Source organism: Eutrema salsugineum, unplaced genomic scaffold (assembly GCF_000478725.1).
Source record: "Eutrema salsugineum unplaced genomic scaffold, Eutsalg1_0 scaffold_4, whole genome shotgun sequence".
Classification (NCBI taxonomy): Eukaryota; Viridiplantae; Streptophyta; class Magnoliopsida; order Brassicales; family Brassicaceae; genus Eutrema; species Eutrema salsugineum.
In genome coordinates this window covers 4,081,451-4,108,978 of record NW_006256686.1, presented here as the reverse complement: position 1 = coordinate 4,108,978, position 27,528 = coordinate 4,081,451, and the positions used below count along the sequence as shown (strand labels likewise).

The 27,528-nt window shown below is 38.2% G+C and overlaps 1 long non-coding RNA gene and 1 other non-coding gene across 2 annotated transcripts; both read left to right on the top strand.

Moving 5' to 3' along the window:
* The first annotated feature begins 271 nt into the window (after positions 1-271).
* On the top strand, positions 272-378 carry LOC112084683. The gene has a single exon (XR_002898344.1). It is a non-coding gene; the product is annotated as a small nucleolar RNA R71 (small nucleolar RNA).
* A 16,534-nt stretch (positions 379-16,912) lies between these two features.
* On the top strand, positions 16,913-24,185 carry LOC112084650. Its single transcript, XR_002898323.1, has 3 exons — positions 16,913-16,943; positions 20,918-21,006; positions 24,156-24,185. It is a non-coding gene; the product is annotated as an uncharacterized LOC112084650 (long non-coding RNA).
* The last annotated feature ends 3,343 nt before the right edge of the window (positions 24,186-27,528 follow it).

Genomic DNA, 27,528 nt, shown 5'->3' with positions numbered 1-27,528 from the left:
CTTTTGAGTGGTGAATTTCAACTTGTCCAATTCATTCCTCAACTCCTTAACTTCTCTAGTGAGCCTCTGTTCTGAGCTTGAACCTTCAGATCTATTTGATCTGTCATAGTCTTCACCATAAGTGTCATTGCTCATTGCTAAGTTCTCCACTAGCTCTAAAGCAGCATGAATCTCCTTTCCCAGAAAATTTCCATTGGAGGTAGTATCCAGCTGGTTTCTAATCTTGGGAAGAGCTCCTCTATAAAGTGTGCTGAGAAGAGAAGCCTCACTAAACCCATGGTGTGGGCATTGGTTGGTGTAACTCCTGAATCTCTCATATGCTTCACCAAAACTCTCATTGCTGTGCTGAGTGAAGCTAGAGATTTGGTTCCTCAGTTTAGCAGTTCTGGAGGTGGAGAAGAACTTAGATACAAATGCCTGCTTGCATTGCTCCTAGGTTTGAATGGAGCCTCTTGGAAGATTCTTCTCTCATTGGTGAGCTTTGTCACCAAGACTGAAGGGAAATAATCTGAGCTTGAAACTGTCCTCAGAAACTCCATTTATCTTTGTCAGGTCACACACTTTATCAAACTGATCCAAGTGTTCCAAGGGATCTTCAATTGCCAATCCATGGAACTTTGAGTTCTGAACCATATTCAACAAGGATGCCTTCACTTCAAAGTTGTTGTTTTGCACAGGTGGTGCTTGAATTCCAGCTCCATACTGATGAGCATTGGCCCTATCATTCTCTCCAACATAGACCTGTGGCTGCTCATATCTCCTTTGCTGGTGTTGGAAGGGCTGATGTTGGTGGTGCACCTGTTGTCTTTGCTGTACATTGGCCTGATGCCTCTGCTGATGAGCTGGAGCTTGTCCCTGGTGAACATAAGCTTGCTGTTGATGCACCTGTTCCTGATGAACATTACCCTGATGTAACCCTTGACCAACTCCATTACCAGCTGCATTACCAGCTCCATTACCCTGAGCCTGTTGCTCTTGAGCCGGTTGCTCCATGTCAACCACATGGTCTCTTTGTTCTTCCATATCAGCCTGATCAATCTGTCTTCCACGCCTGTCCCTTCTCCTCCTTGGTACCAAAAGATTAATGTTGTCGTTGAGAGGGAAAAGTGGACCACAGCTTCTTGGCCTTGACCTGGTGTTCATACACTTGAAAGCAGAAACAGAACTTGAAAGTAATCAGTAAAAAAAAAAAAAAAATGAGTACTTGATCTCAAGAACAGATCAGAGCCTAATGCTAAACACTCCACAATTTGGCAACGGCACCAATTGATAGACAAGACTTTTTAGGTCTCAGGGCTATCAATCCCCTTGTCAAAATAGCACAAAAGAGGTTGTCAATCCAAGAATATGGTGATAGACATTAAGCTATGTGATCAGTTTCTCAATTCAAGTAAACATGTGAGGTTTTGATTGATTAATGACAACTAAAAACTTAAAACAAGATTAATGATTAAAGAAGTGATCAAACCAAGACAAGCAAATAACAAAATGATGATGAGAATGTATGTATGATGATGAGAGAGATCTTAGACATGATAGTGGATTAGGGTGCCTTCAGTGTTAAACTAGTGAGCTAATGAATCATGTGATCAAGCAAACCATTCAACTTAAACATCATTAATTAAGCCTAATCCTCTCATGAATGTATCAACTTCTATGCTAAAACAGTTTCTAACCTAATCATCATTAGTGAAACATGAATCAACAAGCATTAAGGACCAGTTTAATCTGTCATTTAAGCATATGAACAATCATTTCCATGATGAATAACACTTAAACCTCTAACAACCTTGGTTCAGACATTTCATCAAACACTTTTGGTGCATGAAATGCCCAGAATCTAGACCACATATGATGTGTATGGATCTAGCATTAAGAACAGGTTGTAGAGAATGGAATATGAATGATCTAACCCCTAAGCTCACTAATCTACCACTTAAGCACTCTAATCTACATATCTAAGACCTTAATATGGGGATTACTTACTAATCATAATCAACACACTAGATCCTTTGCAAGATGTGTTGTTAATCATGATTAGAAGTGTGTAAATGAAGATGGAGATGATAGATTAAGAAGAAGACAGCTTTAAACACAAAGATTTCTCAAACTCTGTTGATTAGAACCCTTAAAAATCGATATTACTCTTCTCAAAAGGGGAGTCTTTCACAAAAGAGGCAAGAAAACAAGGAATAAAGTTTAAGTCTTGGGGATAAAACCCTAAAAACTATATATATGTCTCTAAAAACGAACCGGGTAAGCCCGGAACAAACCGGGTCCTGACCCGGCTTTAGTGGATAAAGTGACGAATGTACGAGTTGGTCAGGAGCCTCCCAGGTTGCATGCCCAAGTCGCACAGGTGAAAAAACAGTCTTGTGAGCCTTAGTTCCCTTAGTCTCAGCCGCATGCTCATCTAGGTGTGTTTTGCGAGTCTTTGTGCGATTCAGTCCTTTTCCTCTTCACTTGCATGACCAAGACGAAATCTGGGGAGAATATGTGTGCGACTTGGTCCTCATGTAATCCCAAGTCGCATGCCTAAGTCGCACAACCGAAGAGAGAGGCTTGAACGAGATGAAATCCATGTAAGCTCAGCCGGATGCCCATCTAGGTGTGAATTGCGAACCTTCATGCGGCTAAGTCTTCTCTGCTCCTTAACTCACACGACCATGTAGAAGGAGCCTTCAGGGATGTGTGCGGCTTGGTCTCCATCACTTCCAAGTCGCATGACCGAGCCGGTGTAGATTGCGAGTCTTCATGCGGTTCAGTTCCAGGCTTGGCCAACTCGCATGCTCAAGTCGCACAGTTGTGGACTTAGCATTTTTCTTGCTCGGGAACCTTAGAATTTATCCAGTGACACCTTACTCGCACATCTCAACACGCAGCTTAACCTCCAGGCATTCATCTTCAGGCGTTGCAAGTTAACCAAGTCGCAAGACTATCTCACAGCATTCAGGTCTCCTCAGACCACTTCACACTCCGGGAAGAGTAACTTCTAGGATACTGGTCCGAATGGTGTGATTCTAGTTTCAGTGAACATAAGACTCAGATATCTTCAACTTTGGTGAAGGGCCCGAGCTCAGGTGACGTCGGCAAAGGCTCCGTTCCGCTAGTTTTTTGACGCGCGTTGCTTTGGTCTTTTATCAGCTCCGAGACATGCACTTCTTCCGATCGCTGGAACTTTCAGCTCACAACTCCAAATGGGACGATCTCAAGTGTTCTGGAAACTAGACTCATTCCTCTGAATTCTTGATGAAGACACCGGAGGTTGAGTCGCATTGCAAGTCCTTCGTCCCACGCGATCAAATTGAGGGTTTTGTCTGTACCAAACCATCTGTCCGAGTTGCTGTACACAGGTGAGGGCTCCTCCATGATCCTAGCTCCAAGTTGCTCCCAAAAGTCTCCAAATGATCTGAGAATACTCCAAAAATACAGGACACTCTAGGACCTAATGCAAATCCTAAACAAAGCTAGAACCAAGGACAAACTCTACAAAACTAGCTAAATGTATGCATGAGACTCAATCTTTGGACAAAAAATGCAATCCTAAATATGACAAATTATGAATATATCAAGAGGATGACAAATTACACTGAAATTCATCATCTGGTTCAGCATCTTCAACATCGAAATCAAGATTTATGGAGTTTACTCCGAGTACTCGATTATCAACCACAAGATCTTCAATTGTAGTCAGCATTACAGGATCATCATTTACTTGTTGTAAAAGAGTTGGTTCTTTCTCTTCATATTCTCCATTAATGTTTCCTCTTGGATTCACTTTTACCACGTTCAACCACAATTGCTTCGGTTTCTTTCGGTATGTGTAGGGAATATAACAAATTTGGTCAGCTTGAGAGGCTGTGCAAGATCAAAATATAGAAAGGTCTTAATCAGCATATTTTATGTCAACTATGGCCATATATTTTTGAATTCTACATATATATATATCTACTTACCTAGGATAAATGGTTCGTACTTATTGTATCTTCTTGATGAATTAACGTCAGTGACGCCGCCATTGTTTTTTCGAGTGCCTCTACCAATAACAGGGTCATACCAATTACATTTAAAAAGTATAATTTTTAAATTTACCATTCCCTTGTACTCGAGTTCTATGATATCAGTTAAGATTCGTAGAAATCGGCTTCATCAGATGCATCCGTATTATTTTCTCCTTTCACACATATCCATAGTTACATGTTTTTCGGCCCACACCATGATTCTGCGTATGAAACAAATATCCCCTAGTGAAGTAGATGAGCCACGTTTTAGCCTTATTCACTGGTCCGTGGATTATATCTTGAACCCAAATTGGAAAAGGATTTCGGGTGTTCCAGTAAGTAACCTGCATATATATATGAACGTTACATGAGTGTGAAATTAATATGAAATATACATATATATCTGAATTAGAGTTAAACATACATAATCTTTCACCCATGCTGGATATTCGGCAGCTCGTTTTGCAGAGATATCTTTTGTGAAAAGATCTGGATATTTTGCACATATATAATCTTCGAACATTCTATATAAGACAGACACATACATGTTTTATATGAGAAATCATGTGGAATCTAATAATGTCAGTTCATATATACCTCTCAAACAGCTGAAAATATTCGCAATTTCGCAAAACATATGCATGGAGAATTTGATGGTCTTCTTCTGATAGCCATATTTCGTGCATTTGCCCACTAGGACGACCTACATGAGTAAATATATCATGAACTCCAGGGACAGTAAAGATTGGGACTTCACCTTCATTGAATCTTGTTAGCCTGACCAAATGAGACAAAAGTTTTATTAAACATGTCGTAGCTGCATATAATTAAGTATGAATATAATGTGAACATAACCTTGATTTCATTTGTATATGTGCGGCAAAATAATGCTCTGTAAAATAAGCGATCTCGTCATTGATATATGATTCAACAATCGATCCTGACGCATATCGTTTGTTCTTTGCTTTTGCATTCAACTTCTTGAAAACCTTTCAAAAGGATACATCCACCTATACTGCACAGGCCCTCCTAGTTCAGCTTCGTATGGCAGATGTATAGGCAGATGCTCCATTACATCAAAAAATGATGGTGGAAAGATTTTTTCCAAGTTGCATAGGATTAGTACTATGTTTTGTTTCATAATTTGGACGCTGTTTTTTTGCAAAGTTCTAGAACATAAGTCACGGAAAAAAACCTCCAATCCCTACAATATTTCAAATCAATTAGTTAGTTTGTTTAGATTATAATCATATTGTAGAAATACCATTGCGCAAAAGAGTTGGTTCGTACCTGATAATGCAAGGTGAACGTTCCTATCTAGGAGTTCAGCAAAGATAAACGGAAGTAACCGTTCCATACAAATATGGCAGTCATGACTCTTCATACCAGAAAGTTTTCCCTTCTCTATATCAACACAACTAGCTAGATCAGATGCATAACCGTCTGGGAATTGTACCACTTTCACACATTCTAATAATCTTCTTTTCTCAGCTTCTTGCAATGTGTATACATGAAAAAGAGTTGCACCATTATCATTAACACGTAAGTGTGCCTGATCACAGAATCGCTGTATATCCAATCTTGACTTGATTGTGTCTTTTGATTTACCCCCCACACTCATAAGAGTATTCATGATGTTGTCAAAAAAAATCTTTTCTATATGCATCACATCAAGATTATGCCGGAGATTTAGGTTCTTCCAGTATGGCAACTCCCAGAAAATACTCTCTTTGTGCCAGTTGTGCCGCTTACCATATCCAGCCTTCTTTTTTTCATGACCATTTCCACCGCACTCAGATGTTCTACCAGGATTCACTGATTATCCGCTCAGAATATATTTGCTCAGCAGTCAAAGACTCTGGTAGGTAGTCATTCATGGCTTTACCCTTCAAAAAGTCTTTTTTATTTTTTCTTAATGGATGATCTTGTAGAAGTAACCTTCTGTGACAATCAAACCAACATGTCTTCCTTCCATTAGGGAGATAAAAAACCTTTGTATCTTCCATGCAAATTGGACAAGACAATTTACCATGAGTAGTCCATCCTAATAACATACCGTACGCTGGAAAATCACTTATCGTCCACAGCAGCACAGATTTTAAATTAAAGTTTTGTTTCAGGGACACATCATATGCATTCACTCCAGTAGACCATAGATATTTTAACTCATCAATACGAGGTCGGAGGAATATATCAAGACTAGCTCGTGGATGATTTGGCCCTGAATTCAATATTGTCAGGAACAAATACTTTGTCTTCATGCACAGACCAGGCGGTAAATTATAAGGAGTCAAGATCACAGGCCATAACGAATGATTACGAGACATGCCAAATGGATTAAATCCATCTGTACATAATCCAAGATAAACATTTTGGGTTCTTCAGCAAACTGTGGATGTAGATCTTGAAAATATTTCCACTCTGCTGCATCAGAGGGATGTGACATTTCTCCATCCTTGGCTTGGTGTTCAGCATGCCATCTCATTGCCGTTGTTGTCTTCTCGCTCTGATACATTCTCTTTAATCTGTCAGCTATAGGTATATACCACATACGACTATATGGTATTCTGGTTCTTGATCGCCATCCTTCGTTAGGCTTATATCTTGGTGCTTGACAAAAGGTATAGTTCTCCCAATGTTCATCCTCTTTCCAGAAGATCATACAATTGTTGATACAAACATCAAATTTATGAAAAGGAAGGCCTAGATTTCCCATCAATTTCTCTGTCTCGTAATGAGAACGGGTTGCTTGATTTCCATCTGGTAAATACTCAGTCAACAATGAGGCCCATGAATCCAAACACTTTTCACTCATATTATAATCTGTCTTATTTTGCATGAACCGAACAGCTAAAGATAACTGTGATGCCCTTCATGACAACCATCGTATAATGGTTTTTTCCCAGCTTCTAACAAGTCGTAAAACTTTTTGGGATGATTACGTACAAGTTCTTCTACATTTTCATTACTTTCATCTAGACAATTGCTTTCATCTTGACGAAAATTATCACAAATGCATCATTCACTACAAGAAAAACACCGTTTTACAACGGCCAAAATCGTCGCTAGTTCGTCGTAATAGGGCTATTACGACGAACTACCGACGATTTCCAAATCGTCGTAAACTCATCGTCGTAATAGATAAATCGTCGTAAAATCGTTGTATAATCTACGACGGTTTATATTCATCGTAACATCGACGGAAAAAGATCGTCGTAAACGCGTCGTACAGCTTACGACGACTTTACATCGGATTGCCTCGATTTGGTATACAGCGAAACCATCATAAAGTCGTCGTTAAAAATCGACGTGGGATCGTCGTATAATATACGACGCAAGTTTCGTCGTAATTCAATCGTAAAAGATTTTATCATTTCGTCGTAAAACCGTAGTAAAACACGGACGTATATTCGTCGTAATCGTACGAGTTACGACGAATATAGGACGGTTTAATAAATTAATAATAATTATATTACGATGATTATACGACGTTTTTTATAAATGAAATTAAAAATAAATTAATTCGAATTAAAATTTAAATTAAAAAAAGAAATAATTTACAATTTTAATTTTAATTATAATTCAAAATAAAAATTAATTTTAATAATTAAAAAAACCCTAAAGATCTAAATCTAAACTAATGTCGATCCCGTCATCGTCCTGCTCCCCATCATCCTGCTCTACATGTTCTCTGCCGGGTTTTCGGTTGGAGGTTTCCGCCGTCTGATCCCCGGGTCTTCGGTTGGAGGCTTCCGGCGCCTGATCCCCGGCTCTAGGAGAATCAACCCCGAGAGACTGGAACATATCCTCGTCCGTCTACACCGGTGGTTGCCTCCTAGAATATGAAGCAGATGATCCGACAACTCCATAATCTCGAAGATACCGTACAACGGGTCGATCTTCGTCTCGTACTGGATCCGCATCTGATGGATCTCTTGGCGGATAAGCGGATCCGCTGCCCGGACATGACCAGTTGCCGTAGCGACTGGGGTATCATGGATGGATCCCATCCCTAAAACCCGGTTCTTTTTCTTAGGGGCAACCTGAAAATATGTAAAACAATTATGTTAAAAAGTATAATATAAAGTTAAAATTACATTAAATCAGAAAAAGATCTTACTTCTTCAAAATTCTGGTTTATCTCCGCCACCGTCAGCGTCGGGGTAGATTGGACCGAGCTACCTCCGGGAGACGTCGGAGGCGCCTGCTGAGTGAGCTGCGTCTGCCGCTCCTCGATCCGCGCACAGGCGGCGTTGTAGATCTCCTCCGCCCGAGGATCCTTTAATTCGCCGTTCCTCTTCTTATGGGTCTCGGCGAAGACCTTCGTCATCGGAGGAAGTTCTCCTCCGTTTTCTTCGACCTACAAAATCAAAATAAAATTATTAATAAGATAAATAAGAGTTAATTATTTAAAAACAAAAACTTAATAATTTAAATTTACTATCATAAGTCGTCTCCCGGCAAAAGGAATCTGACCGGAAGTGTGCGGGACGTTCTTCCGATTTCCCGCATCGTCAGTAGCGTTCCTGAAAAATATATTAATTAGAATTGTATTAAATTAAAACACATATTTTAATTTAATCTAAACACAAATTAAAATACCTGGATGTGGAACACTTGGCGGCATTAGTCTGGTTGTGCGGAGTCAACCAATACTGCACCAGACCCTGCCAGACGGTATTGGCCATTGGCGCCGGCTTGGCCTTGTCGCCGTCGACCTCCCACTTCCGCTTCCAGTCGGAAACGGTGTTGTTGAGGCGGAACTTGACCTTCTCTTTGAAGGCCGTCTCCACACGTCTGTGTGCGGAAGTTTCCCAATTCCAGTTTTGCTATAAAAAAACAAAAAGTTAGTAATTATTGTAAAAAATAAAAAATAATAATATAAATCAAAAATTTAAAGAAGTACTTACTGCGTTGTCGGTCGTAAACCTAGTCAAATGCAAATAAAAATTAAGTTAATTTCAATTAATTATAAATATTCTTCGTTTAAAAAAAATTTGAAAAAAAAAATCTCGTACCAAAATGTCCCCGGGGCTCGATCTGGATCGAGTTTGTTCATACTCTCACGACCTGGTTGGCGTAGAAGATCTTGTACCGTAAATTGGGCATACGGTACATGCTGTATCGGGGCTGCTGCTGGTTCAGCTGGTGGTGGTAGAGGCGGTGCAGGCTGTTGTACAACGACCGGTTGCGAAACCGTTCGTTGTGTTCCGGAGGACTCCGGGATGACGGACTCTGTCGCTGAGGCGGATGGATCCGTACCGTCCAGATCTACCATCTGTCGGTAGTGAACCTCTTTGCCCGAGGAGCCATATCGGAATAATCTACAAAATTAAATGAAATATAATTACTAATTCTATCATTTAATTATAAATTTTGAGCTTATCTAAATTCCGAACCTAAACCCTAAATCCCCTAATTATATCTATCTAATTATTAAAAATTAAACAAAATTATAATGAAACAAATTTAAAAAAAGAAAACTTACAAAGTAGCTGGAGAGGAGGGAGAGGTAGAGAGAGAGCGTTATTTGTAGAGAGAGAGAAAGAAGTGAGGAATGAGCGACGAAGGAGGAAAATTCGAGTCCCTTATATAGATTTTGTGATCGTCGTAAAATTGTTGTAACGTTATGACGATTTTACGACGATTTGGTTGTATAACAATTGTACCAGTGCATGACATGACACATGTCATGTTCACAGCGTTTGACCGTTACGACGGTTTTACGACGACTAAACCCTACATCGTCGTAAAACCGTCGTAATATGCCAACACTTATAATCTCGTACCTCAGATCTGGAGCCAATCCGGGGGCTGTCAGATGTATAATTGTCATCAACGTTACGGCGGTTTAACGACGGTTTTACGATGTTTATTAAAAAAGTTATCAAACTCTAAACTTTTCAAAAGGCTTATTGCATAAAGAACTACGCAAAGCTTATTTTATACTAACATATAACAATAGGTTCATAACTTTGGATGTATGACGGATTTAGTACATGAGATAATAAATATTGAAATCTCAAATCTAATTTATAACTTTTTACTTAACATTTACAAAAACATGCATGAACTTGTAAATATGTATGTTTTTTTTCAAATTTCTGATTTTGATCAGATTGACAACTTTTCATATAAAATAAGATAACCAATCAAAAACATTTGCGAAATACCTTACAACCAATCAGATATAAAAGATTCAAAATCTTGGATTTCAATATTACGACGATGTTATGACTGATAGTCGTAAAGTCGTTGTAATGTTTAAACCCTATTCATTCAGGATTTAAAACCTAAACTTAGGGTATATGGTTTATAAAAATTGTAGTAAAACGGTCGTAAAATCGATATTTTTATCATTAAAAAAATTCAAAAAAACACGGTTACAAATTACATAATAACAAACATTCACTAAATACGATGCATGAAAATCAATCAAATTCATCTTCCTCTATTACTTCGTCACCATCACCGTCGTCTTCCGCCAAATCGTCATCATCGGTTTCAGCAAACTCATCATCACCTTCTTCTTCTGTATCATCGGGAAGATCTTCAACTTGCCTGTTCCGAGGGTCAATTAAGAAAATCTCCTCATCAACATCTGGTTCAGTCATATCTACGCAAGTATCCTGTTGCAGTGGAACATCCTCAACCCCTACAATCTTGCTCCTCGGAGCCACTTTAACTACTGCTAACCATGAGATTCCTGTTGATCGAACTCGGGGGTATGGCATAAATGTTACATGTTCTGCTTGAGAAGCTAATATAAATGGCTCAAACCTGTTGTACCGTCGTGATTTATTCACGTCAACAACTCCAAACTTGTTTAGACGTACCCCTCTTCAAACAGTTGGATCAAACCAATCACATGTGAAGAGAACAGTTTTCAGCCTTAACAATCCAGGATACTCCACTTCAATTATTTCTTGGAGAACTCCATAAAAATCTATTTCACCCCTCACACAAACTCCATAGTTAGTTGTCGCCCGCTTTGCACCGTGACGGTATGTGTGAAAAACATAGCCCCGAGTGAAATACATGGAGGCTGTAGTTATTTTTGTCATCGGACCTAGTAGTAACTCATGGAACCATGTTGGAAATTCATCCGGATCATTCGGGTCTACCTAATAATAAAAAAACTTTCTTAATTTCTTGATTTTGCATGGAACAATGTTGGAAAATCATCCGGATCATTTGGATATATATCAAAGTAGTCTTTTCATTAAAATTTTATACGTACTTGCGCTTTTAACCACTGGGCATAGTGTTGATCTTTACGATCATTGATTTCAGTTTCAGAAACCCCAGATATGCATTCTTTAACCTCATCAACAAATGTGCTGAGAAAACAACAAATAGTTAATTAAGACTGACATATATATATATATATATTATTCTTCTGTAATTAATAAAGTACCTTTTGTAGATGATAACTCTTCGCAATTTAGCAGGATATACGTATGTGCACTGTGATAATCTTTTTCATTCGACCACCAAACTTCTTTTAGTTTTCCACTAAGACGTCCAATCGGCGAGAATATGTCAGGTACACCCTCAACTGCATATGTTTGGCCAACTCATCCATCATCATATCGACGAGTAGCTCTTTTGCGTGTTCGTACTTTCGGTGCAAAATAGTGCGAAGTGAAGTGCGAAGTCTCTTGCATCAAGCTTCCCGCCACAATTGAGCCTTCCACTTTAGCTAGGTTTTTGGCTTTACCCTTAAGATGCTTCATGAAACGCTCGAACGGATACATCCACCTGTACTGAGCTGGTCCACTGAGCTCTGCTTCATGAGGGAGATGAACAAGAAGATGTTCCATAACATCAAAAAATGATGGTGGGAAGATCTTTTCCAAATTGCACAACAAGATTGGAATATTCGATGCTAGTTGTGATATTACATCAACTGATAATGTTCGTGTACTAAGATCCCGAAAAAAGCACCAATGCCTCCAATAGCTTCATGGACATTTTTGGGCAAGAGTTCAGAAAATGCAAATGGAAATAATCGTTGCATAAACACGTGGCAGTCATGGCTTTTCATCCCTGAAAACTTTACCCCCTTCTCAACAGATTTAGAAAGATTAGAAACATACCCATCAGGAAATTTAACGTCAGGAGAAACCCATCTGAACAATGCTGACTTTTGATCTGCACTCAACCGAAATACAGGAACTGGTGCTTTCCCGTTTCTCAGTATATGCAACTCACTTCTGTTGCATAAATCAAGCAAGTCCAATCTTGACTTACCATTGTCTTTTGTTCTTTCCGCTACGTTCATAACTGTATGCATGATGTTATCAAAAAAGTTTTTTTCAATGTGCATGACATCAAGATTGTGTCTGAGCAGATGATCTTTCTAATAGGGTAGTTGCCAAAAGATACTTTTCTTGTGCCAATTATGATGAACTCCATAACCTTCAGGCATATTTGCAGGAATGTGACAGTTTCCCCCACGCGTTACTGTTTCCTCTGCCCCCCAATGCTCGATTTGCGCATGTATATCAGCTCCTGTTAAATTTACGGGTGGAGGGACATGTACACTTTTGTTCTTCATAAATAACCTCTTGTTCCTCCGATATGGATGGTTATCTGGTAAAAACCTCCGGTGACAATCAAACCAACAAGTTTTTCTACCATGTTTTAGCTGAAACGCATCAGTTCGATGAAGACAATAAGAACAAGATAACCTCCCATGTGTAGTCTATCCTGATAGCATACCATAAGCGGGGAAATCGCTTATTGTCTACATAAGCACAGCCCGCATAGTAAAATTTTTGCCCGTAGAACAGTCATATGTGCGAACACCGGTATACCATAACTGATTCAACTCATGTATGAGTGGCTGCAGAAATACATCAAGAGCTCGCTTTGGATGATTGGGACCTGGAACCAAAATACTTAGGAAAAGAAATTCCCTATGTATGCACAAATCTGGAGGAAGGTTATAAGGAGTTAGGATTACTGGCCATAATGAATATTGTCTACCAGACATACCAAATGGACTAAAACCATCAGTGCACAGACCAAGATAGACATTCCGTTTGAACTTAGCAAAATCTAGGTATACCATATTGAAGTGTTTCCATGCCTTTGCATCTCATGGATGAACAACTTCTCCATCTACTTGTGTATGTTCGGCATGCCATCTCATTGATGCAGCTGTCCTTTCAGATTGATAAGCCGTTTTAACCTATCAGTTATAGGGAGATACCACATACGTTGGTAGGGTATCCTTTTACGCCCACCAGTTTACGGCCTGTATCTTGGTTTTTGGCAAAATCGACATTCCTCCAGCTGATCATCATCTTTCCAAAAAATCATACAATTGTCAACACATACATCTATCATCTCAGAAGGTAGACCAAGACTAAAAATCAACTTCTGTATTTCATAGTATGTTGCCGCTGCCAAGTTATCCTCCGATAGATACTCTTTCAGAAGATCGGCCCAATCATCCATGCAAACCTCAGCCAGGTTATGATCTGTTTTAATTGACATCATCCTAGCTGCCAACGATAATTTAGACAGGCCTTCTCTACATCCTTCGTAGATTGGCTGATTAGCATTGTCTAACAAATTATAAAATCGTTACCAGTATTACCAGCATTACCAGTATGCGTTTCATGAAATGCATCAGTCACCATCTCATGCATCCTATCATGATCTAGACTTTGATCAGATTGATATTGATTAGGCTGATGACCATAATTCGATTCATCAAAATCAACATGACTTTGATAATTACTACTATTACCAGCATTCCCATGAGTATTACTTTCATATCTTCTCCATGTAGATACCAAACAAAATATTGCGGCATAAACCCTCTATTTATTAAATGCGTCCACACGGTTTTGGTTAGTGTATACCTCGTATTCTTGCATTTTAAACAAGGACAAAACATCTTCCCGCTATCTTTCGTTCTCTCTATATTTGTAGCCTGATACATAAATATTTCTAACCCGTTCTTGAACTCTTCTGTCAACGCCCCATCTGAATCTTTACGCATATACATCCAGCTTCTTAGCTCGTATATAGACATCTTGAAATAAACTCAAAATACTATCTCTTTTTATTGATTAGACAATAAAAGAGCCGGTCTCTTGTATCATGTCTAGCCACGTGAATGGAGTAAACCTTTTAATATTATTACTTCTTTTTTTCAAAGAAATAACTACTAATTCGGGTTTCCAGCAATGGAAAACCCAATATATCAGGATTTGCAACACTATACTAAGGTTTAAGAGACCTACAATGGGTCTCCAGGATGATGATGCTCTTATGTTTGAATGATGATGTATTGTGAATGAAAGAAGGAATGAAGATCTATCTATAACAAAATTTCGGGCTTTACGACGCTTTTACGATGATTTTTTACATCGCTTTTACATTCAACAATAATATTACGACGATTTTACGTCGATTATGCGATAAAATATTTCATCGACATTAGTTAGGTAAACATGTTTTAAATGTTCTTCACCTAACTTCTTTATCGACGTAAAATCGTCGTAAGTGTACATCAAATACAGGTCGTCGTATATTCGTCGTAATGTTACATCTAATTTACGACGATTTTGCAATTAATATCAAATCTCTCGTTATCGATGTATAATTGTCGTAATTCGTCGTAAATTATACGTCGCAGTTACGACGATTTTTTTGTACGATGGTTTTACGACGTTTTTTTGGTTTGACGTAAAATCGTCGTACAATCGTTGTAAGTTTGCGACGATTTTTAAACCGTCGTAATGGACCATTGGAAAATGATTGTTTTCTTGTAGTGATTCACCATATCCACATATCTATCTTCAACTATATTATCCATTTTTTCTTCACTCCCACTTAACTGAGTGTTACTATAACTAGTTCCATAATCCATAGTGATTTCTTCCCCATGCTTATACCAAACATAATAATCTGGCATGAACCTTTTACTGTATAGATGATTCCAAATTTTTCTCCCCAACAAAAATTTGTTGTTTTTGCATACACTACAAGGGCAGAAAAAATTACCACCATTGCTTTGTGGTATAGTCTGATTATTTGCAACACTCCTTCTATAAACGCATCCGAGAAATTACCCGTCTTTTCATCGATTCGTTTATACACTCAATCTCTAAAATTATTATAATTATAATTTCCATACATTTTGGAAATTAAAATTATAACTCTCTTTCTATTATAAGAGTTACTAGGGCGAGACCCGCGCTACGCCGCGGGTGGTATCTCTATATAAATGTTGTTCCTCATTTGGCCCATTAAAGCCCAATACACTGAGAAGCTGGTATGACTTTAGCATAATGGTTTTTCGAGTTTTCTGAATTTATTATTCATGATTATTCATTTTTAACTGGAAAATTACAAAATCGAGTTGTGATTTTTTCTTGTCGGTGCTTGAAATTTTGGGTTCCTGCATTTTTGATTTCTTTGGTTGATTTTATTACCGTAAATTGGATATAACACTTAGTATAAGAGAATTTCATCACCTTTTATGACGGTTCTTCTGCTGTTTGAACAGTGGATGTTGCAGCGGAGATTCTTGTGGCGTTGTAACTCTCTTTGTATGTTGGATATGTTACTCCTTGAATTGTTCGTAGCTCTTCGAAACTTGAGCATCCATAGGCTTCCGAAACCAATTTCCTCAGGTAATATAGCTCTCCGGTTTTCGTTGTGTTCTCTATCTTCCTCCAGATCTTCTGCTGTTTATTCCAGATATACATTTCGTAGCCTTTGCTTGTTTTTTATGTGAAAGTGGAGTTATGTTTCAAGGCAATTGTTTCAGTGAGTTTTTATAGTGTCTCAGGGTCTTCTTGTAATTCGTTTTTTTGTCTTTTCAATTTTTTAGATTCATTGCGTTCCAATGAATGTATTGGATTAATCTTTACTTTTGTTTGACCCGTAGAATCTGTTTGGATCAAGAATAAGAAGGTTTCTTTTTTTGTATTTTGAGGCTTGCTAATGCACATTCCAATTCATATGCTTATTTCATTTCTAGAATTGGTACGTCATTTTAATTTTTTTATTCATTAAATTGATTTCCTATTCGGGTGGTTGTTATTTTGTTTTTCATTTTGTCTGAGAATGAATGAAATTTCATGGTTTTCAGGATATAAAAAGAGCTTCTCTACGTTTTTTCCTACTTGATAAAGTACATGTTCATATCGGAGTAATACATTAATATATAAATACTATTTCATGCTTCTGTTGGGTTTTTCCTTGATGTCATCCATCGTCGTTTTCCAGTTGCTTCATGTTTCATTGTTGGTCTTGGTTCTTTTCACCTGCAAGTGTATAGTATATAAGTACTTTTTTCCAGAGTTGATTTTTTTTTATGTCTACATATCCTTGAATTAGACTTACTGGTTTGCTGCCTGGTTATGTTGTTGAAGATTTCTTTGTAGACGACATTTTTGACTCCTTGCTTTTCTTTTTTATGCTCTGCTTCGCTCCAAATATGCAATCCCTCTTTCGATGTTACTCTGGAGAGAGCAACGTAGAGCAGTCCATGAGCAAAAACTGGTTTAGGCAGGTAAATTCCCACGTGTTGCAAGCTTTGGCCTTGGCTCTTGTTAATTGTCATAGCGTAGCAAACTCTGATAGGGAATTGTCTTCTTCTCATCTTGTATGGGCATTCGGTATCCGCTGTAGTTAAGTTTATCCTAGGTATTAGGATTCTCTTCCCTGCGTTCTTCCCGATTAAAATTTCAGCTTCGAGCACCCTGTCTCCGAGACGTGTAATCACCATTCTTGTGCCATTGCAGAGTCCTTCTTTTTGATTGATGTTTTCTGAGTAGTAAAACCGGAACATGCTTCTTCAAGACGAGTTTATGTTAGCAAGCCAGAAACCCGTAGGTTGTTTAGATACTCTGTGGTGTAGAGCAGGTTAACTCCCTCAACATCTTTATCGTCGCTTCCTATGGTGTCAGCACTGAGGTATTCTTTTTTCTCGCCACTGATTTTGTCTAAGAAAAAATTATTGATCTCATCGACTGTTTCATTTTTCGGGGTAAGGATAGCTCTGACCCGTAAATACTCTCGGTTTGTGAAAGCAGTTTCAAGGTCCGGGAAGGTTGCTTTCTGTATTTCTTCTAATGGCGCTTCTTTTCCAGGCAGCAAAAGTGATTTGTCGATCTCTATGTGTTCATCTTCCATACCATCTTCTGATGGAAAAACACTTTTTGCTTCTCCGTTCCCAACTTTCAACAACCAATCAGCAAATTCTTTTTCATCCTGGTTCACTCTCATGTTTTTAGAAAGTATACCAACGGTGCAATTTTCCCACATATAAGAGCGGTTGAGCGTTGCTAAGACCGTATCTTGTCTGGTACCTTTTGGAATGACTGGTAAAACTTGTCGGAAGTCACCTCCTAAAAGAACCGTTTTCCCACCAAATTGTTTCTCTGCTGCAGTAGGATCCACATATCTCATGATGTCCCTTAGTGTGCGATCTAATGCTTCAAAAGTATTGCGATGGGCCATTGGCGCTTCATCCCAGATGATCAAAGCTGCTTCTTGAATCAACTCTGCAAGCATTGTATTAGCCTTTATTTCACACATTGAATCATCATAGAGATCTATTGGTATTTTAAACCGTGAATGAGCAGTTCTTCCTCCAGGCATAAGTGTCGCAGCTATTCCTGAGGTTGCAACGGGTAGGACTATGCGTTTTTGAGAACGTAGTTTTGCAATCAATGTACGATACACATATGTCTTCCCAGTGCCTCCTGGACCATAGAGAAAGAATAGTTTCCCTGTAGAGCTATTAATAGAATTCATAACAGCTTCATACACTGATAGCTGGTCTGAATTGAGTGTTGAATACAGCTCGCTGTGTGTCTTTTGTTCGTCATCTGCTCTGTAGTTTTTCTCTTCTGTTATCAGACTGTTTTTCAAATTATCAAGGATGTTTTTTTCAGGAACTGGCATGTCTGTATAGTCGGCCAATGACTTGTCACTGTAGCTAAGCAGCTTTTCCAATTCAAGCAAAACATATTGCTGAATTTGGTCATCATCTAGATTCAAACCTTGGAAACCCAGTCTTCTGCGTTGCAATCGAAGCATGTCCTCACCAAGACTTCTCCAGCAATTATTCCACAGTTTCAGAGGATCTACAACTTCACAATACAGTAATAGGAGTACAAAAAGCTCACGTAACTGCCAAGCGGTGGCCCACTGCGACGCTTCAACCATGACTTCGTGCCACTCTCTATCACCGTCCAGTAGACCTAAAGCGTAACAGCTTTCTTTGTAAGTTTTGTATATTATGCCTGCGACTGTTCTTATCTCTTCGAAACTTCGACTTCCTTTGACGTGGTTGATCATCATTCGTAGGTAATACTTTTCCCCAGCGGAAGGACTGATGTTCGTTATTCTGCCGATGGAGGATCCTCTTTGTCGCCTGCACCATGTCCTCCCTGATTTATCCCAAATAAAGAATCTCGGGAACTGAATATAGGTGAGGGTTCGTGCAATTGGATCACGAATGTTTGTTGCCATCCATTGCGTGAACATAGTTTGGTGCACTCCAAATCTGCTAACAACCTCTGTTAAATCATCTTCTTCATCAACAACCACACTTTGTTCTCCTTCGAGATGTATTGTGAGCTTTTGGACTGGTGGTGTTTGATGGTGTATGTCGAAAGCGAACGTTCTCCAAGCGGCTTCGCAAGCTGACAGATACCTACATTCCTGGTAACTCTGGATCTCGTCGATTTCTACTTTCTCTGCTGATTTACTCTGTTCTTGACTTGAGGTGTTTTGAAAAACAACCGTTGTTTTGTCAACTCCTTTTGTGATGTATTTAAACAAATACTTGATTGCCTTTGAAGTGTTACACCACTCTACATTAATATGCGCTTTGAATTTCTTTAATAAAGGCATATGATGTGGAATGACATACCGGTTGTCCAGCTTTGTTGAACCTTTCATGACAAATCTTCCCTCAATATCTCTACGCCTGTAGATGAGGTACCCTTCCTTGTCTGTAGTTGTTGTTGAAACAAAAGCCCTTGGGTATTTTTTTGAACAATTGCCGTTTTCCATACAGGAGTTTGTTGGCCGGTCAACACCACATGGCCCATGCATCATGTGTTTTTTTATCAACTCAAATCCTTCAGGGTCTTCTTTCTCGTCAGGTAACTCAGCTTGAATGATGTTGTCTATTTGGAGCAGAGATACGTCTGCCTCTGTTCTTTCTAGCCATAGGAGAATATGCGCATGGGGTAGGCCTCTTTTTTGGAATTCTATGGTGTAGACAACTGTAAAATAGTTGAAATAAGTACACTACATATGCAAGCTATGAAATTTTACAAACTCTTACAGAAATAATAATATGATACCTGCTCGTGTCGGGCCAAAAAATGTTCCATCCTTGAGATCTGACATTAGTTCGTCTAATTTTATTTTGAACACTCGACAGCTGATATCTGGCCTGTCATTGGCAGTGTCGTTTCCATAGGTTCGCAAGTGCTCTGTGATTTCTTGCCATCCTGGATTAGCCGTAATCGTTATAAACAGATGTGGGTTTCCGTATGCTCGACATATAGCCATTGCATCATGATAATTTTCTATCATGTATCTAGGCCCTCCCGTAAATGTTGCAGCTAAGATGATTTTCTTTCCTAGTGATTTAGCATCACTGTCTCCTTTGTTGACTGCGTCTCGAATGTTGTTGTACAGCTCAGCTCTGAGTTTCTTTTGGTTAAGCCTTTGAAATTTGAGGCGTTCTTCCTCTATACATGTGTATGCGTCGACAAGGTATTGATGAAAAAGACGGCCTCCAGAGATAATTGTCTTTCCCTCAGACAATCTTGTTTGAATCTGATAAGCATAGAACTCGCGGATTGTAACATTTTCACGGGAGATTTTCTTCCCCTGTTCACTGACGTATGGGATGTTCAAATGGAAGCCACTTTCTCCGTAAGGGAACAGAAGAGGGTATTGTAGAGCCATGTAATGTGGGTGCAAGCAAGAGATACGTTGGAGCTGGGATGTCTTGAATTCTACAATTATATCTCTCTCCGCAAACTTTCCTACGATCAGTCCAGCTGTTTCATCAGCAGTAGGTAAATCATGTTGTCTTCCCTTCTCTTTGACTCGAAGAAGACGTATGGTGAACTCTTCATGATTGTTTGATTCAAATTTATCTCTTGCTTTTCTAAACTCCCCAGCTAACCAATTATGTTGGTCCAACATTTCAATCAATTGTTGTACAATGTTTTCTTGGAGCTGTGACGAATTGGAGTTTCTTGACATTGTGTTTATGCGATTTTTGACTTCATTCCTTGTGTCTACAACGTAGAGCTGGCCGAATTTAGGTGGTTTTCCTTGAGGAGGTATCAAAGAACCTAGCCTGTGGTAGACTTGGCCTTGGATTCTGTATGCAAAAGGTCCTTTTCCTGACATCAGTGAGTGATCAACTTTGGCTCCAATTGAAGTAAATGCTTGCAGAGAACTATAAACTCTGATGTTCTCTCTGAAATGAGGTAATTCTTTAAGCTTTTTCAGTTGTTCGGGAGGTTCTCGTATAGGTGGTAGCGAAACCCTTCCTTTTGAACAGCAAATCGAATATAACTGATTCCCATCTTTTGACCTCTCTTTGCTCTCTTTCTGCCAGACTAAAGCGTCACAATAGCTACAAGCAGTGAGGTTGTTCTCACGTTCTGGTCGCTTTCTTTTTGATCCTGTACAAAGAATCAAGTTGGTTAGGACAAATTCTAGTTTGACAATGGAATTATGTTAGTCTACCTTGTCTTATCGCGCTAGTAGTTTTTTGGATATTCCGTTTAGCCTTTAGAATGTCATACCGCCTTTTTCTAGCTTCTCTGGATATGTCTGTTTTTGAAATGTGACCATTTATTAATGATTGCTAATGATCATGTATTTTCTATGTATGTTTACAAATCCAGTGTGTTGTGTACATTACCTTTGCGATTTGGAGGCGTACAAAATGTGCCTATGAGATTGCCGGGAAAAACTGGTATGTTAGTCATTAAAGGTAGGCATCATCAACTGTAACAAAATAATATGGGATATATAACTCACTTCGCCTTTGTTGACGTAGTCTACCACATTTGCTAAGAAATTATCTACTGCTGTACCACATTCTCTGCTTTTCAAATCATTAATATAAACACATTGTCAAAGCTAGCTATCTAACGGCAAAGCAAATCAACAAAAGCACCTTGAATTGTCATTTTACTAACAAAAAAAAAACATTGCAAACCAGTCCACGACCACAACTCAAATAGGACAAACAAACCGAACAGTTCATCTCTTGTAAAAAGTAACCAGAACCCATAACCGGCAAACATACTATCTGGAATGATGAACTCAGAACATAACATTACAAAGCATGAAACGGTGGGGAGCAACAATTAGTACAAACCTGACAGGATCTCCACACTGATTGCTTTCCCCAAGCCGACAGAACCTCGACACAAATTGTTTCCCCCACAACAGCGGCGTGCTAACCGTCCGAACTCAGTCGAACAAATGCAGAGAAGCAGAATGACGTTTCAATTAAAACCGGAAAATAAAAACAAACTCGAAGGGGAATTAAGCGGAATCAAATGCAAACCACAAAGGACCTTCAACGATTCCCACCACCGACACCACACTCGCTTTCCGGTAAGCGGAATCAAATGCAAACCAGAGAGGACCTTCAACGATTCCCACCACCGACACCACACTCGCTTTCAACGGCCCGACCCGCACAATGAACTCACACAGATCAATCCCAAACGACGACGCATCTGATTAAACGCTTCTCAACACGTGGACAATGACCTGCCTAAACCACATAACTTGATTGGTTTGTCATTACATGACGTGGCGGCCTCAGGAAGCTTCTCACATCGGACGTGGCAGCCCCTCGAGAGGCACGCATGAAACGGTGGGGAGCAACAATTAGTACAAACCTGACAGGATCTCCACACTGATTGCTTTCCCCAAGCCGACAGAACCTCGACACAAATTGTTTCCCCCACAACAGCGGCGTGCTAACCGTCCGAACTCAGTCGAACAAATGCAGAGAAGCAGAATGACGTTTCAATTAAAACCGGAAAATAAAAACAAACTCGAAGGGGAATTAAGCGGAATCAAATGCAAACCACAGAGGACCTTCAACGATTCCCACCACCGACACCACACTCGCTTTCCGGTAAGCGGAATCAAATGCAAACCAGAGAGGACCTTCAACGATTCCCACCACCGACACCACACTCGCTTTCAACGGCCCGACCCGCACAATGAACTCACACAGATCAATCCCAAACGACGACGCATCTGATTAAACGCTTCTCAACACGTGGATAATGACCTGCCTAAACCACATAACCTGATTGGTTTGTCATTACATGACGTGGCGGCCTCAGGAAGCTTCTCACATCGGACGTGGCAGCCCCTCGAGAGGCACTCTTTCTTTTATAGTAATGATGATTTCTTACCTCTTTTCTTTTTTCACCTTTCTTTGTAAGAAATACAACTAAAGGGAATTTATAAAGTGCAACTAACAAAATGGTAGCACACTTACTAATGAGGAGGAACAAAAATGGGATCTCAATATATAGAAAATTTTGCGACTACTAACGGTTTGTCGCTAAAAAGCGGTACACCAACCTAAAAACGTATTACACGTGTTTAATTATACCGACAAGCCGCATATGTCGCAAATTAATCGCAAATTTACCGACTTTTTAGCGACTGATATATCGTGACTACATTTTAGTCGCTAATTCGTCGTTAAATAGCGACTAATATGTGACGACAGTTTTAGTCACTAGTTCACGACGTTTTGGGGACTGGTTGTCCGCAGTCGTAAGTTCGTCGTTAATCAGTCGTTGGATAGTCACAAAATTTAGCGACTACGTTTTTAGTAGCAAAACGTAGTTATTAATTTCCTGTTTTCTTGTAGTAGAAGATCACTGCCCATGTCCATGTGGAGATGTTGTATGACTGGTGGGTTGCCAATTGATACGTTGACCAAGAAAGCTATTGGTTTGTTAGGAGAGAGATGTGTGATGATATCTCCAGTTGTTTTGGCTTGCAAGTAGACCAAACGAAGAGGGATATGTTGATGTTTCAGGGAATCTATTTTTCTGGGATGTACACCGTTGAGAACAAAAGGTGGTGATGCTGACAAAGATTAACGCGTAGGCTGAATATACGTGGTGAATCGCCATTTTTTTTTTCCGAACTCTTCTTTTTTATTTGTAATTATGTGAAATATATAAGAACACTTAATATGCCAAAAACAATAAAAAAAATTGTTTGAGTCTTAGGTGCAAAAGCGTTTTTTTAAATTTTCTTAGCTTAGTGGAGGCGTTTCCGGATGATGTTATGGATGATGTGTACTCTTTATTGGAGGCGTAAAGAGTAAACAATGTACATTTTTTAGTTTGTGTAGGCTTAAAGAGTAATGGATGGGATGAAATGTTTGTTTAGTTTACTAAAACCCCTCTGTGATATTCATAATCATATGATACATTGATTATTATCTAAAAGTTAGGTTGGTAAAATCAATGACATGCAAGAAAGGAAAAGTTCACACAGAGTCAATGACATTGTGTTTTTGACTTATATTAAAATGATCGGAAGAAACAACATTTTTTTACTAATCCTTTTTAATTATCAAAACATTTATTAGTTTTCAAAGCTGGGTTGGTAAAATCAGTGAATCATGTAAGAACAGAGAAGTTCACACAAAGAGTCGATGCCATTGTTTTTTCGACTCATTAAAAGGATCGGAAAAAAACAGCATGTGTTTACCATCACTTTTTTATTATCAAATTCTCTCACGTGCCCAAGCGATGCACTTCACATCTTCGACTTATGCTAATGACATTATAAACAAAATTAATCAAAACCCGAGTAAGAAAAAAAAGTCCCCAATAGCTAGCGAATTATAAATTTTTCTAACCGGTAACTGCAATAGTTTTTGCCTGGTTAAGTTGGTAATCAACTCCTCCCTCTTTCTTAATTGGTCGATGCTCCTTCATGGTTTCATTGTTTAAAACATTCTCATGTTTCTTTTTTTTTCTTATTGCTGCCTTTCTATAAATATATTATAGTATTTACAAAGTGAAATCTTTCTATAAATCTGTTATAGTATTTACAAGGTGAATCAAACTATGATTTAAAGTTCAGATTTTGCAGCGAAGCAGCCCAAGATTATCCGAACAAACAAATACAACATATTGGTTAATAAGTAGAGTTTTGAAGCATTGGTAAGATAGTGCCTTCAGCTCCAGGACACCACTGACTTTTAATAAGTAGAGTTTTAAGCATTAACAAATACATTCTCTTTGTTGAAGGAAATAGTTGTTTTGAGTTTTCCTTCGTTTTGGTGACAATACATACTGTTAATCACCATTAAATTCAAGTTCCTGTTAGGAAGGGGAGAAGAAACATGCTGAGCAATGTCTAGCTCGTGAATATATTGAAACAATTGAAAAATTTTAAATTATTGTATAAAAATAAAACAAAGACATTAAATCCATAAATATAAAACGCTTATGTAAAATTATAGACGAAAATAGATCATCTAGTAAAGACAAACAACTTCTGTTTTATATTGTTAACGGAATTTGATATAACATCTTATCATGTATCTAATCTGAGAAGATCACTGATCACTGATCTTGGCTTCATTGGCGATCTTGAGAAGATCACTGATCTTGGCTTCATTGGCGATCAACCATATCTTCTCTCGATACTGCGGCTAAGCTTATGCAATTCAGATTCAATGTAACGACGATTTACAAGGTTTTGATGTATCTCGTAACAAGTACGTGCGGCATAAGACAATAACGTGATCAAGAGGCAGAAGATAATGATGAAGCAGATTCTTTTAGAAGCCTTTGTCATGATTGATGAACTGAAAGAGATAGAGACAGGAGGCGTTTAGTTTTTTCTTTCTTTTTTTTTTGTAACTAAGACTTTGGAAAGAGAAAGAGAATGAGAATTAGGGTTACTTTCGAGAGAATGGTTTTTGTGATTTTGAGTGTGTGCGCATGTGTTTATATATAGAAAATTAAGAGGGAGAAAAGAAACCGACCTTATATCCTTTTTCTACTATGGCAAGGTTTTTCCTTTTTTAATACTGTTTCTGATTAAAATTTTTAAAATTTATTTTCTCAGTTAAGAAAAAGGAAAAGGAAATAAGGTCTCAAGTCTCAACGGTTACTCAGTTACTTGTTAGACACGATTCAAGAGCAAGCTTATTTCATTATTTGGTCGTATTCGAGGGGATTTGTACGATTAGGGCTGGGGATTACCAAGAGATGGTGGTATAATAATTTAGCGTCCTTCTTCTACATGCTACCAGCTAGTCGCTAGACGACGATCTTCCCATTTTAGATGCTAACCTCTTTCTTTTTTATTGGGTCAATATGCTAACCTCACTTTTAAAATGCATTTTTCTGTCAAAATATATATTTTGCTTTCCCGCCAAAAACAAAAAAAAATATTTTCTTCGCAAAAACATACATTCCATTTTCCCTGTTAGTGAAAATTTTGTTTCCTTGCCAAAATCATAAAATCTATTTTTTGTCAAAACATATATTATATTTTTCCAACAATAATAAAAAAATTATTTTCTTGTCAAAAACATAAAATTAGTTATCAATCAAAATCTATATTATGTTTACTGTCAATAATGAAAATTTTGTTTTTCCGCCAACAACGTAATATCCATTATTATATCAAAACGTGTATTCTATTTTTCGCCTAAAATAAAAATTTTGTTTTCTGCCAAAAATATAAAATCCATTTTTCTATCAAAATGTGTATTTCGTTTTTCTACCAAAAACATAAAATCTATTTTCTGTCAATATTTATATGTTGTTCTGCCAAAAACAAAATTAAATTTTGTTTAAATGAAGATTTAATTTATAATTATTAAGAGTTAAGATTAACACTAAAAGTATGATCATTAGATTAAAGCAGAGGTATTTTAATCATTTTCTTATTAAAAGCATTTTGATTGAATGTAAATTCAGATTCAAATGATTAAACAATCAAAGGTTCATTGAGATGAATAATACAAATGAATAACTGACTGAAAATAGAAAAGAATATCTGAAATGTATAATCCAAATGAATCATTTAAATGGATCATTTGAATGCAAATGCAAGATGAACAAACAAACAGGCCTTAATAATTTTATTTTGCTTTGATATTAAATGCATCCATCACCGCAAGTCTTCAGCCAACTTCTCGTCCCCCACCACCACAAGCAAGGCCAAGGAAGAGGAAGCAATGTGATTTTAATGGGGACATAGTATTAGATTGAAAGTAATAAACTTTCCACTACTTCATTGTGAATTGGGTTATTTTGTCACCTGTTGCATACTGATCTAAAAAATTTGAACAAGAAGATGAGTGAAAACCTTGAGGATCCTATTGATACTCTTCGTAAGAGAAAGAAGCTGTCTTCATCTAATATACGTATCTGGACAATGAATAACCAGTCAAAGAAGGATCAAAGTTTAACAGGTAGTTTTCCAGTGATTCTTTCGGTTTTACCTACTTTTACACTTTGTTGTTTTGAAGAACGTTAACTACCTTTCTATGTTTATCTGCATGCTCCTCAGATGTTTTAGGCAACCTCTTTGGAAAGGACTGTGTAGCTTTAAATCCAAATCTTTCTGTTTCCGATGAAACTACTCAAAAACCTGCATCTGTATCGTCTCCTTCTCGAGAAGCTAAAACAGAAGTTAACTCGACCGCTTTAATCCAAAAATCTATGGTTCCTGATTCTACTTATCCAGAATCTACAGTTCATCTATCTCCTATTCAGCAAACTGAAGATGTCCAAGACTTCACAGGTCCTCAATCTGCGCATGCAGAGTCTGTAGCAAGAGACACAGTAGTCGAACGTTTAAGAATGATGGTTACTACCCTGATTACATGCCGTCACCACCTCCAAGATTTTCTCCTTGTAGAACCGAGGACTTCTTCACCACACAGCTTGGATTTTGGGAGACAGAGTCTTATGGAACAGAGCCATCAACTTCCACATATCTAGAGGATATGCCTAGACTATGGAGCTCGGGGATTTCAGCTATTACTGAAATGGAAAACAAGGTTTTGTTCTCATCGTTTTTCATTTGTTTTGTTTGTACGATTCTTGGTGCTGTGCTAACATTTAGAGACGGTCCAGAATTATGTCATTAAGCACATCTATCGTTCTGGAGATTTGAGTCTGGGCAAGATCTTGGTAGGAAAGATAAGGAAGCTTGGTGCTCTAGTCTAATGTTCTTCGAGACAGTGGTATTGACGTTTAGAGGACTTATAGATGTGCAACCTGATCAGCCCTATAGCGATATCGCTTTCAAGTTGATGCCTGCCATTTTCTCAAAAAACTATTTGAGTAAAAACAATGACTCTATTTATTTGTGTGTATTCATTAACATAGATGCTAGATAAGGAAATGGGTTGTTCTAAATTTGTTGATCACTAGTTTGGTTACATATTTTATTTGTAGAAGTAAAGCTTTTCTCGAGGAAAACATGGGTA